The 12,774-nt window shown below is 47.2% G+C and overlaps 1 long non-coding RNA gene across 3 annotated transcripts in view; it reads left to right on the plus strand.

Annotated features, from left to right (window-relative positions):
- Positions 1 to 275: 275 nt before the first annotated feature.
- Positions 276 to 12,774, plus strand: part of LOC123387770 — a 206,265-nt gene continuing 193,766 nt past the window's right edge. For all 3 annotated transcript variants that reach the window (XR_006602266.1, XR_006602265.1, XR_006602267.1), the window contains exon 1: positions 276 to 1,948. This is a non-coding gene — a long non-coding RNA (uncharacterized LOC123387770). The remainder of the gene's footprint in view (positions 1,949 to 12,774) is intronic.

Below are 12,774 nucleotides of genomic sequence, written 5' to 3' on the forward strand. Positions count from 1 at the left end.
TTAGCATGGGGACCCAAGTGTGGGGGGTGTCGGGCTCAGGGAGTGAGATTAGGAAATGAAGGTAAAATCACAGTCAACCTTGAAGGGAGTGTGGCTTAAACTGCAAGGATTTTCTTCCTCTTTCTTTCCTTCCTTCCATCTTTCTTTTCTTTTTAAATATTTTATTAATCGTATTTCCTTTGCCTAGTGTGAGGAGTAAGGGGGAAAGATTCAAATTTATAGAGCACCTTCTGTGTGCCAGATGCTCTCTACAGACATTATCTCTTTTCAGCCTTACGAGGATTTTTCAAGATGGATAGCCCTAGCCCCACTTCGGAAATGGGAAAACCAAGGCCAGGAAGCCTAGGTTAGGACCACAAAGAAATAAAATGGCGGAACTGGAATTTGAAATCTGACACTTGTGACTCCAAAGCCTGCTCTCTCTCTTTCTCTCTCTGGAGCCCAGGAATGAAACAACACGAGTGTGACTGCAGGCCAACAGACACGGACCAAGTGCTGTTGTCATGCAGCGAAGCAAGCCCTTGGAGACCAGCTCAGCCAAAACACACAGTCTGGGGTCAAGACTTGTCCTCCCCTGGGCAAGAAATGGAGTTCTTGCCATGTCCACACTGTTTGCTCAAGTGGTTTTTTCCCCAGAGATGACTGCTTGCTTGTTTTCAATTTCCACTGTGACACAATAAAGAAAGCTCTAAATGAATGTTAGAAAATGTTTTCAGGAAGCAGAACACAGTCAGTGCAACGTGGTGATCTTGGTGGTAGTGAGTGACCTCACAGGAAGCCATTCTTTCTTTCTTTTTTTTTTTTTTAAAGAGAGAGAGGGAGTGTGCGCAAGTACTGTGAGTGAGGGGGCAGGGAGAGGGAGGGAATCCCAAGCAGACTCCCGCTGAGGGCGGAGCTTGAAGCACCTCGATCCCCAGCCCTGAGATCATGACCTGAACCGAAATTGAGAGTTGGACCTTTAACCTACTGAGCCACCCTGGTGCTCCTCACAGGAACGCATTCTTATTGGAAATTTCTTCAGTTCCAACTCTTCCAGCTTCTGGATGACTCCTCCAAGAACGGCACCTCAGCGGCCCTCCTGATGAAGTCCTGCCGGATACCTTTCCTCTGATTGGGAGGAACCCCATCTTGGCTCCTGCCTGCAGGCAGTTGGGGCAGTACAACCCAAGGGACTAGTGGGATTTGTGCCCAAGCCAGAGCCATCTGCCCCCAGCATGCAGGTGTGCGACTTCTGAATGACCCACTGCCCTGAGACAGACAGCTCCTGGGCCTCTGTACCCTCCCCTCCGTCTTCCCGAGAAGCCAGCTCCCTCAAGCCTGGACTACTTCCTAGAGTCTCTCTGCTTACTTGGTTTGGTGGGGGAGAGCCGGGGGCAGCCTGCAAGTTCTCCTGGGGAGAAGGAACGCTAGGCCACACAGCCCTTCCGCCGCAGGCAACCGTACATGGAATTTTCCCCGACGTCTGTGCTGTTCTCAAGTTTCCCGACCTGCTCACCCGTGCTTGGAGTTGGTTTTCCAGCTCAGAGAAAATACTCAGAGCTGCTGGGCCACCAGTTTAGCCTTGAGGCTGTGACTAAATAAATAAGAAGGACAGCACCTCCTCCCCCCAAACTGGATCAGTTTATTTTCAAAGAAAGGGCTTTCCGCACATGTCCCCACGGAGCCAACAGGAAGGACTGTGGGCAGCGGACTGCCGTAGCCACACACGGGCAGCTGCAGGACCCTCTCCCTGACCTGTTTAAGTCATGCCGTGATTGATGATGGCAATGGAAAAATAGCAACTGCAGATGGGCAGGCAGCGGGATAAGCAAAAAACAATAGTGCTGCTGCTGGCACCTGTCCCTGGCTGAGGTGGACGAGGCACTCTAAGTCGTCTGGTGATGAAAAACGTGGGTTTGGGAGGCGGACAGTTTGAGTTCCAATCCCACCCGCATCCCTGCCAGGCTGGGTGAGTCGGGGTGGGCTTGTATCACTGTTCCTAGTCTCCGCTTCCTGGGGCTGGAAGGGGAGCTGGGGGGTGGGGTAGGGTGGGTTGTGGATTGTCATGCCCATCTCAGGGCTGTTCTGAGGATTGAATGAGCTAAGACCAGGGAAGGTACTGACAGCAGAGCCCGGCAAATAGCTGCGATTGTTTTCTGGTTGTATATAATACTCAGCCCAGTGCCTGGCACCACGGAAAACCACCTCAGTACGTGGGATCCTGGAATGCCAGTGTTGGGAGGGAACTTGTCTGAAGCCAGATTAATTTCATCTGCTGCTTGGATAGGTGAGGGTCCAGAAGACCAGACAGGGACAGTGGCAGGTCCAGCATCCCACTCCTCACCGAGGGCAGAGAGAGGGTGGACCGCATCACACTCCCTGCCTTCTCTCCCTTTGCTCATCAAACTTAGTCTGGGGTTTGACAAGTTAGGTCTGCCGGGAGAAATTCTGTTCTGCTGTGTTGCTGTGAAAGGGTCCAGCCTGCCAGTTTCTTTTGGTTTGGGAATCAGTGGCTTGGTGGGAAAACAAAAGACACTAGACTTGGCAGCTGCAGAAATGGGTTTAAATCTTACCTGCAACACATCGATTCTATGGCCACAGGCCAGCCCTTGAGCCCTCTGAGACAGTTTCCACAGCCCTTCCCAACAGGTCTGTCTGCCTATTTTTGGTTGCACAGGTGGGTGAGAGTCCTCCTGAGTCCCTTGGCGTATGGTGCTGGTTCCCACAACTCACTGAAACATCTTTGTTTGCAAACGGATGTTTAACTTGCTGTGAAAAAGGGGGAGAGAATGGAGGAATGTCTCCTGCGGCCATAGTGCTGATATCGCTCCCCCTGAGACTCAGTTTCCTCTTTTGTAAAATGGAGGTTAAAAACTGTACCTACTTCAAACTCTGTTGGTGAAGAGGAAATGAGTTAATACAAAGAGCTTAGAACAGTGTCGGGCACGTTTTCTTCAGTCAGCGTCGCTGCTGTTATAATTAAAGGTCAGGTTGCAGGGTTAGGGACTTGCAAACTCTTTCCTGCCCCTCTCCCCACCAATTTTGTGCCTCAGTGGCTGGATTGGTGGCCTTTGTCATGAGAGACGGGGGTGGCAGAGCTGCTGCTGGGTGGAGTGGTGGCATGGGAGTTACCCTGGATTCGTGGGAACAAGAGAGCGCTGATTTGCAATCCTGGCATGAATTTGGGGTAGAGATCTGGAAGTCTGGACTTTCTCCATGGCTGGTGGCTATGAGAGCCACATATTACGTCATTCCTGTAAATTTGTGTGTGTGTGTGACTGGAACAGAGCAGAGGCTTTTGGTTCCAACAGGAGTCACGGGCAAGGCCAGGCAAAGAAGCAGGGCAGCTGTTGGGAGAATTCAGGCAGGAGAGGGCTCAGCGCCCGGGTCAGCAGCCTGTGACTGGGAGGAATGTAGTGAAACGTGACATCTGCTGCCCAACCGCATCCCCGCACCGCCTGCCCTTGTCCAGCTGCTTCGGAGAAGGAAGGAAACCAGCCTTTCCCACTGCTATTGTGTACCTGACAGGTTCATCAATCTTACTCAGCTCATCCTTGTGACCTCTCACGCTGGTCATTCTTTCTCTTCTATGGATGAGGAAGAGGAAGAGGAGATTCAGAAGTGTCCCAGGGTGCAGGGAGGGGCAGAGCCAGCGTACAGGCCTTATTCCTGAGTCCATGCTCCTTCCCCCGCTCCAGCTAGTTCTCACTGGCCCCAGCCACCCGATCACCCTCCGCATCGGGCTTATCTCTCATCAGAGCCAGTACTGCTAGAGGAGACCCAAAGATGGGAGGCACCCAGCTCCTGGCTTCAACGGCCTGAAGACAAGAGAAGCTTGAGCCCAAGACCCCTTCCTGGCTCAAGTACTAACCCCTGCCTTTCACCTTCCTGCTCCAGTGCCCTAGGCAGACCTTTGGCCTGGAGGGGCACCCTGTCCCAGTGCCAGCCCAGCAGGCTCGGCCTGAACAACAATAGCCGGAAGGGCCTCTTAGAGCAAGTACTTCCTGAAGTGCCCAGAACAGCCACTGTCCCTGCAGCTCAGGAACAATCACAGGTCAGGCAGCTTCCTCACTCCTTGCGGGCCCTCAGCCACTCAGGGCAGAGCCCCTGGGGCTGCTGCTTTCGGGAGGGACAGGCAGATGGCAACAGCAAGGCTCTAGAGTCCAGAACACACCTTGGGATACATACATATTTTTTCCCACATTGAAGCTGGAGGAAAAATTCCGGATTCTCACTTTATCCTTCCTGTTAACCAACAACCTCATCCTTGATCTCTGTAGAACTGTTACGGTTTTTTTGACCTTTTTTTTTTTTTTTTTTTTTAAGATTTTTATTTATTTGGCAGAGAGAGAGAGAGACCACAAGTAGGCAGAGAGGCAGGCACAGAGAGAGAGGGAGGAAGCAGGCTCCCTGCTGAGTAGAAAGCCCAATGCAGGACTCGATCCCAGGACCCTAAGATCATGACCTGACCCAAAGGCAGAGGCTTAACTCACTGAGACACCCAGGCGCCCCTCTTTGGGATTTTTAAACAAACAAGGAGAAAGAGGCCAGGGAAGCCAAAGGGAAAAATAAGTTCTGGAATCAGACTATACAGTCACTTGTTCATTCAGCAATATCGAATGAGGCCTACTATGTGCTGTGCATAATTGGGTACAGAAAAGAATCATTCAGCATTCACTCATTAACTCATGTATTTATCTGCTCATTTCATAATAATGATAGAGCTGTTGCCAAGTCCCAAGCATTGTGGATGTACCTGGGACTTGGCAGCGTGGGCCCTGCCCCATGTGGGAGGTGTCGGGGAGACCAGTTGACTACCCAGCTTATTTGGTGAGTGCTGAGAAGTTGAGGGCTGTCAGGGGCAAGAGCAGCAGGGCCAGTGGACCCTGACGAAGAGTCCTGGAGGAGAGACAGGACAGAGCCCAAGGGAAGATGAAGTCAGGCTATGGGCTGAGAGAGCCTGTAGGAAGAGGTATTAGCATCTCTGAAGACTGGAGGCAAGAGAATGCACATTTCCCAAGAAATGTCAAGGAGGTCCTGATGGCTGGAGAGTGGGAGGAAGAATCCCCTCTAGTGGTCGTACTTGGTGCGCTCTAGCTTGCCTGCCTGTGCCACTTGTTAACGTGGGTCCTCTGCCCAAGCTGTTCACCTTGCCGTGACTCACTTTTCTTGTCCACGAAATGCAGAGGATGAAAATGATAGTACCCACTTCATAGGTTGGGATAAAAATGAAAACGAGCCAACATCCATCAAGTGTGCCCGGTGTGTGGTCAGCGTTACAGAAGTGTCAGCGGTGATTAGGTGGGGATAGGCGGGAAGTGGGGCGGGGAGTGAACTGTCCCACCCGCCTGCAGTGAGCTCTGGGGGTGGACCAGCACGGGGTGGCACTAACAAACCAAGCAGAATCAGAAAGACTCAGCTCCTGCCTGCAGGGAACTTGCAATATTCCCTGCTGTTAAAAACTTGGACCTGGCGTCAGAGAGAACCAGATTCCAATGTCATCTCATCTCATCTCATCTGTGTGACCTTGGGCAAATGATTTGCCCTTTTGGAACCTCACTTTTCTTATCTGTAAAATGGGCATAATGATAGTCCATTCCTTATAGCTTAAGGTTAGGGTTAACAGAGATAATATATGTAATGTAAATAGCATAGAAAGTACAGGGTTAGAAAAATTAGAGCTATTAACACAGTATAAAATGAAAGAGAAATAATAGATGGGAAAATATCTTCTAATACCCCAGATGGTGATACCCTTGGGTATAGTGGCTCTAGCTTCTCAGCGTCTTCCCATTGCTCTAGAACAAAGATGTGCTTAATTCACAGGTTTCTTTCCTGTCTTCATCTTTCCTGCTCTCTCTCCACGTCATCTATCCTGCATGTATGTGCTCTGTCTAGAGGTTCCACTCACAAACCTTCAGATCACATGTGACAGAAACTCCTTTAATAGGGGAAGCCTTCCACGACACAGATGTGCTCAGGTATGTGCCCCTCCCCTGTCTCATACCGCTCTTCGTTTTGGTTAGTGCCTGTCGCCCCATTTAGAGCATAAGATCCATGAAACCAGAGGTCATATCTGCTTTACTTATTCTCGGATCTCTGGCACTTAGTCTGGTTTCCATAATAGAAACCAATAAATATGTACTAAATGAATAAACAAGAATGCAGTGCAGGATTAAACTCTTAAAAAGGGAGAAGCTGGAACCTCTTCGGAAAGCTCAGTCACCCCTCACAGAGCCCATTTTCCAAGGCCCCTCTGCATGCTCTAAATCAGAACAGCAGACTCAGAGACCCTGTTTCTTCTCCCGCACAGCGGTGTAATCGAGACATCACCCAGTAATGAACTGGAGGGCTGATTAAGAGCTTATGTGAATGTTGAAACCTCTGGCTGCAGTCACTTCCCCCCAAGTTTGCTGTGACTCAAAGCACGGGAATTTTTCAAAAGAGAGAGCTTTCAGAGAATATCCACACCCAACGGTGGAAACTTTAGAAGAAGGGAGTGTGGGGGAACGTCCCTCGGTGAGGGATTAGGGGTCTCCGAACAGGTTTTAAAGGCATATGGAGACAAGATGTCAGTGTGAGCTTGTTTCTCTGACAGAATCTGAAATGCTTTTAACCAGCCAGTTTCCAAGAGGCTTTTAAGTGAAGAGGTTAACGTTGTAGGTTTATAAATAAATGGATGTTTGTGGTGACTTCACCGTGGTTCATGTGACAGGGCGACCTGCAGCGAGAGATTACGCCTTGCATCAACAGCTTAATCGCTTCTTCTGCCTCTCTGTCCAGTGAGCAGAAGGAGCCCTGGATGAACAATTGGGAGACCTTCCTTTCTCATCCTGGCCTTGCCTCCAATGAGCGATGTGACCGTGGGCATGATAGTAACGTTTGCCTGCCTCAGTTCCTTCATCTGTGCAATGAAATTAAATGAGACCTCAGTGAAGCGTTGTCACATTGACTTGTATTAACAGTCCCTAGAACTTATTGTGCCCTTACTATGTGTCAGTGCTTGTATGAGCTCCGCAACAGCCTGTGAGATGGGTTACTATTATTGCTGCTTTTTTTGCACAAGGACACTGAAGTACAGGAAAGCTAAACACCTCCCTCAGGGTCACACAGAGGGTAAGTGACGGAGCCAGGATTCGAACGCAGGCTGCCTGGCTCTGGAATCGGTGTTAATGACTATGCTATAGTATACTTTCTTTCTAGGTAGGGAGTGTGTGGCTTGGGGAGGGCTTTAAGAAGAAAAACACCCCATTGCTTGTTAGCTGGCTAGGATGTCAACAGTCTTCAGTGGGGAAGGAGGAGAGTGAAATGACTGCCACGGGGAGCATGAGGTCTCTGTGGTAACTGTATTGTGGGAAGGTGAGCTTTCCATGTTTATGGCTAGTACCAGGGAGGGGGAGTGCAGAGATCCTAGGCTTGAACACAGATATGGATTTGAATCCAGACCTATTACTTGATGTGTGACTGTCAGGGTAAATTATTCGTAGCTCCTGGGGAAAATGGCACTATCAAGGTTATAGAGGGTTATGTGGGTTACTTGAGAAAATGTCTGGCACATAGCAGGCACTCAGTGAATTCTTCCCTCCCCTTTTTTATTATGGTCCGAAGAAGATGAATTTATTTAATCAATAACTTAATTAACTTTAATCAATTCACTTGATTGAATTTATTGGTTCAATCAAATCCTAGAGTTGGCTTGGGTTATGTTTTTATTCTCTGGGTTCTTCAGATAAGCTGCATTATTTGTTGAAAGTCTTTTTCAGGTCAGGTTAATTGGTAGTTTTCAGATTCACTTCCACACTCATATTTGTCCATCAAAGAGCAATTTCCTTGTGCTTTGATGTGAGGCTATATCCATTTTTTATGAGGTTTTAGCCATGTTGCAGGTAGTCTCAGACCCATTCCAATGATGAGCTATAAATGAACATGAACATGAGACCATTGGATTCTCTATACTTGGTTTCTGTATACCTGGGTGCCTTTTCTATGCCAGCTTTTGAACCCAGGGCTTTGGCTGTTCAACCAGGAAGCCAGCTGCATGGTTGGCTGTGGCCTTGGTTTGGGAACTTGAGGACCTGATAAGGCTTGCTATTAAGGAAGCAGGAAACCAGAAGAACTGGCGAGATAAGCCCAAGCCAGAGTCTATGATGGCTACTTGGAATCATTCGCCAGAAAGTCCAGAAGCAAAGTCCAGTGAGGTCAGGACGGATAGGAATTATACATAAAAATTGAAAAGGTGTATTGAATCTGGAGAAGGTCAAGATCTGATTGAGGAATGTTCCAGATAAGCCCAGGTAGAGATATATGACCTGTATTTATCAAAAAGAAGGTACATGGTGTGAAAGAACGTACAGGTGTTAAAGACAGAGGGTGGAGATGAGGTGTAGGTGGTACATTCAGCACTGGAAGGCAGCCAAATAAAATCTGGAATTCCCTGGCCACACCAGCCTGGGGGCAAACATTCAGGTGGGGGTGGGGTGGGGTGGAAAACATTGTAACAGGGAGGAAAACTGACTTGGGTTCTCAGACTCTGCATAGGTGATGATAATAATGTTTGCATATATTGAACACCTACTGTGGGTCAGGAGCTGTGAACATATATTCTCTTTTAATTGAACGCCTACTGTGGGTCAGGAGCTGTGAACATATAATCTCTTTTAATGTCTACTGTAAGCCCATTATGTTAGGACTTATTTTCTCCATTTTTTTAGATGAAGAATACTGGTTTCAAGAAAATGGAGTAACTAACTAGTTGGTCAAATGGAAAACAGGAGGCTGGACCAGTGATTTCTGATTCCTTAGCTTTCCCTTGGTTTTCTGGGCTCCTGAGCTTTTTCTTCCACATCCCTTCCCTGGCAGGGTCCTGGAAGGTTCTTATGGTCTGATTGGTAACCAGAAAATTTTGCTGTCTATTTTCATTTCTCCCACTTAGGGGTTCTTATCAAAGAATTGGTATACCTTCTCTTCCTCCACTAACTTTGGCCACCTCCTCCTGAGGAGAGCTTCCCTGACAAGCGTTGGGATTTCAAGGGAGGTGCAGGCAAGATATTAGGTTTAAGGACGCTTGAGTAGCACCATGCAGGGTCCCTCACAAATATGACCAATCCATTGAGAACTAATGGCATTTCGGGACAGAACCTTGAAGCTTTTAATTTATGTTCCCATTGAATGATATCCTTATCCATTGAGAAGTCTTCCCTGGGGGTTGTCTGTTCATCTATGTTCTACAGCATTCGTCCCAGGGCTCTGGAAGAAGTCTGTCTGTCCTGGTGTCCTTGTAGCATTTTACTCAAGGTTGTTATGCAAATAGAACACCTCAAGCAATGCTCTAATCACCACTTAGAGGTGGGAGGGAAGATTGGAAACCCCTTTTTTGGACAAAAAGCTTAAGTGTTGATAAAGAGTGAAACATTCCATGAATTGTGTCATTAAGGCTTGAGCATCTCCTTACTCCAAAAGGGATAGTCAAATTCACTGTACTAGTGGGGACTGAGCAGAAGTTCAAAACAAAGATGAAAAATTCTAACTGAAGACTCGTGTCTAAAATTTAAAAAGGTGAGAGCTCCTCTCTTCCATCTTCCTCACACTCAGCACTGGGCAGACCTACTTGGGTCTGGTTAAATTCTTCAAATCCTGATTGACACTGACAAACAAGAGGGTATCTAAAAGAGGGGGTCACCAAAAGGTGGAGAGACTTGAATTCTTGACATATAAGGCATGTGTTGTATTTTCAAGGGGATACAGTTAGCCAGAGGCATGACCATAAGAAGACTCATATCTTGCCTAGGACAGAGTAGACCTCTATCCTCCTCTGACTTTTCCACACACATTCCAGATGGAATGCTCTAAATTATGACTCAGAGTCATTAATAACATGACCACTTGTGCAGCCCACAGATTAGACAGCCAAAAGCCTAGAGTCTGTTGTGTTGAAGTGGCACTGGGTGGGAAGCACTCTCTCCAGAGACTGGGGCAGGGTATGACTTGCCAGAGGAGGAGGGTTCATAGAATGTTTAGACTGTGACTCATGAAGGTCTTAGATGAATAAATAGCTCTCTTTCTGCTGTGGCTGTTGACAGGGCTGGTGACAGCTTACCTTTGCAGTTGCCAAGGAGAATCTGACTCTGATTTTTGACAAGTTCAACATTCCTAACCAGCCAGACCCTTCAGAGGGACCACCTTGAGCATAGACCTAGCCAAATGAAAATAGCAATGAAGCAAAGGGTACTATTTGGAGGCATAAAATCAGAAGAGCAAATATCTCATCCCAGCCAAGGAAGAGTAATCATTGGGAGGGGAGGAGTGGAAGAAGGAAGTTTTCTGCTTCTAGGATTGGAGAAGTGTTAACTTACATCTTCATGTAGTTACTTGGTCATAGACTATCACTTTGTTAATAGTGATATTATCAGAGCTTCATAATTCTGGTGAGAAGAAAGGTGGTCCTCTTTCTGGAAACATCCTTATAATTTAGGATATATTTGACAACAAACAACAAGAAATCTGACTGATAGTGGACTGAGCCATAAAGATGTATGATTATCTCACATTGTAGGAAGTCTAGAGGTAAGTAGTTTAAAATGAGAATAGAAGCTCAGTAGGGCCATCAGGATGCCAGGCACTTCTCTATCCTCTTGAGGTATGTAGGTCACGGATTCTTCTCCTGGTTGCCTCATGGCTACAGGATGGCTGCCAGACCTCCAAGCATTACCACCATATCAAAGTTATAAAAGTGATAGGGGTAAGGATGTGCTGTGGCAAAGTGTTTTTGTCCTAGAGTGACTGTGCCATTTCATCAGTGAAGAAACAAAAATATCTCAGAAGTTTTTCCAGCTGACTTACACTAAGGGTAATTCACCACAATATTATTAATCAGCACTGGGTCACATTAGCTGTGAGGGAGTATAGAAAAGTGAGTGGCTGGCAAATGTTGATGGAATAGCAATGTCTGACTTAGACCCATTATGATTCAACACCCTCATGTCTGGTCATGAATAAAACGGATGTTCTGCTGGCCATGGAGAAGTTTATTGGAAGCGGGGAATGGTTTCTGCCATATACACTTAGAATGTTAGTTAAGCATTACACTATGAAGGCTCACCATTAATACAAAATGAATACCCCAGAGATAGAGGTGTGGATTTGCAGAATTTTCAAGGCAGGAAAGTCTATTGGAATCTGGAAGAATCCAAAGACTGTAAGTGGATGTTGAAAGAAAATACTCATCCTTCAAGTCCAGGTCTTCACTGGCTCTGTAACCCTCCCATCCCCCACAGGCAGAGCTAGGTGGTCCTTCCTCCTTGCTCCCTTTGCACTTTGCACACACCTTGATTATAAGAACGAATCACCACACTGCATTCAGAGTCAGTAGATATTTACTGCATCCCACTTTGTCCTGGCCCTGTGCTCGGTGTCCTGTGCATCAGGGAGACCTTCCATGGCTTCCCATTGTTGACTGGTAATGAGTGTCCATAGAAGGTAAACTCAGGTGAATTTTTAACTTAGCTCACAAGGCCCTTTGGATTCACCCTCACTTTCTTCTCTAGTCTCACCTCTCCCCATCTCCTACTCTTCGAATCCCACTTTCATACATTCTCAAAGTGTAGAGGCTGCCATTTCTTCTCTCCCTACCTTTGCACTGCTATCCTTCTGCACAGAACGCTCTTCTTTGCCTTCGGTGCTTGGCCAAATTTTACTTACCCTTTAGGCTTGGGTTTCATTTCATCTGAAACGCTTTTCTGGCCCCCAGGACTGGGCAAGGCAGCATTTCTCTGTGCTTTTTCACACTCTACTTATCACAGAGTGATAGTCACTTCCTGTAACTCCTGCACTTCCTAGCGGGTGTGTGCACCCCTTCGGTGCCAATGCCGCTGCAGTACCTGATCCATCCTGGTAGATTCCTATTGAATGGCTGAGTGACAAATGTGCATCATTGCATATTTCGTGCTGGGTCATGTGGCAGAGCCCACAGTTGCAGCCCTGTCCAGAGAAGGAGGTCTCTGAGCACCGTTTGAGGGGGCTGGGCCAGTTGCCCTATCACTGTGTGATTGAGGACAAAATGAGTCTCTCTCTCTCTGGGAACTGACATTTTACCTCTAAAACAAAACAAAAATAAGAGATGAAGAATTAGTTTTCAACTTATTTTTCTTTTAACAGGAAAATAGAAAATCACAAAAAATGTAATAGTGGAGGGACTGACTGAAGCAGGGATAGTCTAGATTTCTGTTGCCACTATAGCAAATTACCATAAAGTTAGTGGCCTAAAGCAACACGAATCTATTCTCTCATAGTTCCACGAGTTAGAAGTCCAAGGGGTCTCACTGGGCAAAAATCAAATTGTTGGTGGGATGCATTCCTTCGTGGAGGCTCTAGGGGAACATCCATTTTACTGCCTCTTCCTGCTTTGAGAGGTCACAGGTCTTGGCTCACAGCCCTTCCTCCATCTTCAAAGCTAGCAGCGTTTCATCTATCTGACCATTGTTCTGTAAGCACCATTCCCTCAGAACACAGCTGGGAATGGTTCTTCATTTTTAGAGCCCTGTGTAATTGGATTGGACCCCCTTGGATAATCCTGGGTAATCTCCTTGTCTCAGGGTCCTTAACTTAATCAACATGTAAAGTCCCTTTGCTCATGTAAGGCTACATACAACAGGCTCTGGGGGTTAGAGCATTGACATCTTAGGGGCATTATTCTACCTGCCATGAAAAGGAGAGAAAAGCAGGGGGGTAGGAGCTTTTCTCTCTATCTCTCCTTTCTTGGTCAGCTCTTTCCCCCACAGTTGTCCCTGGAGACCCAGA

This window comes from Mustela putorius, unplaced genomic scaffold (assembly GCF_011764305.1).
Source record: "Mustela putorius furo isolate JIRA1106 unplaced genomic scaffold, ASM1176430v1.1 tig00003859_pilon_pilon_pilon, whole genome shotgun sequence".
Lineage (NCBI taxonomy): Eukaryota > Metazoa > Chordata > Mammalia > Carnivora > Mustelidae > Mustela > Mustela putorius.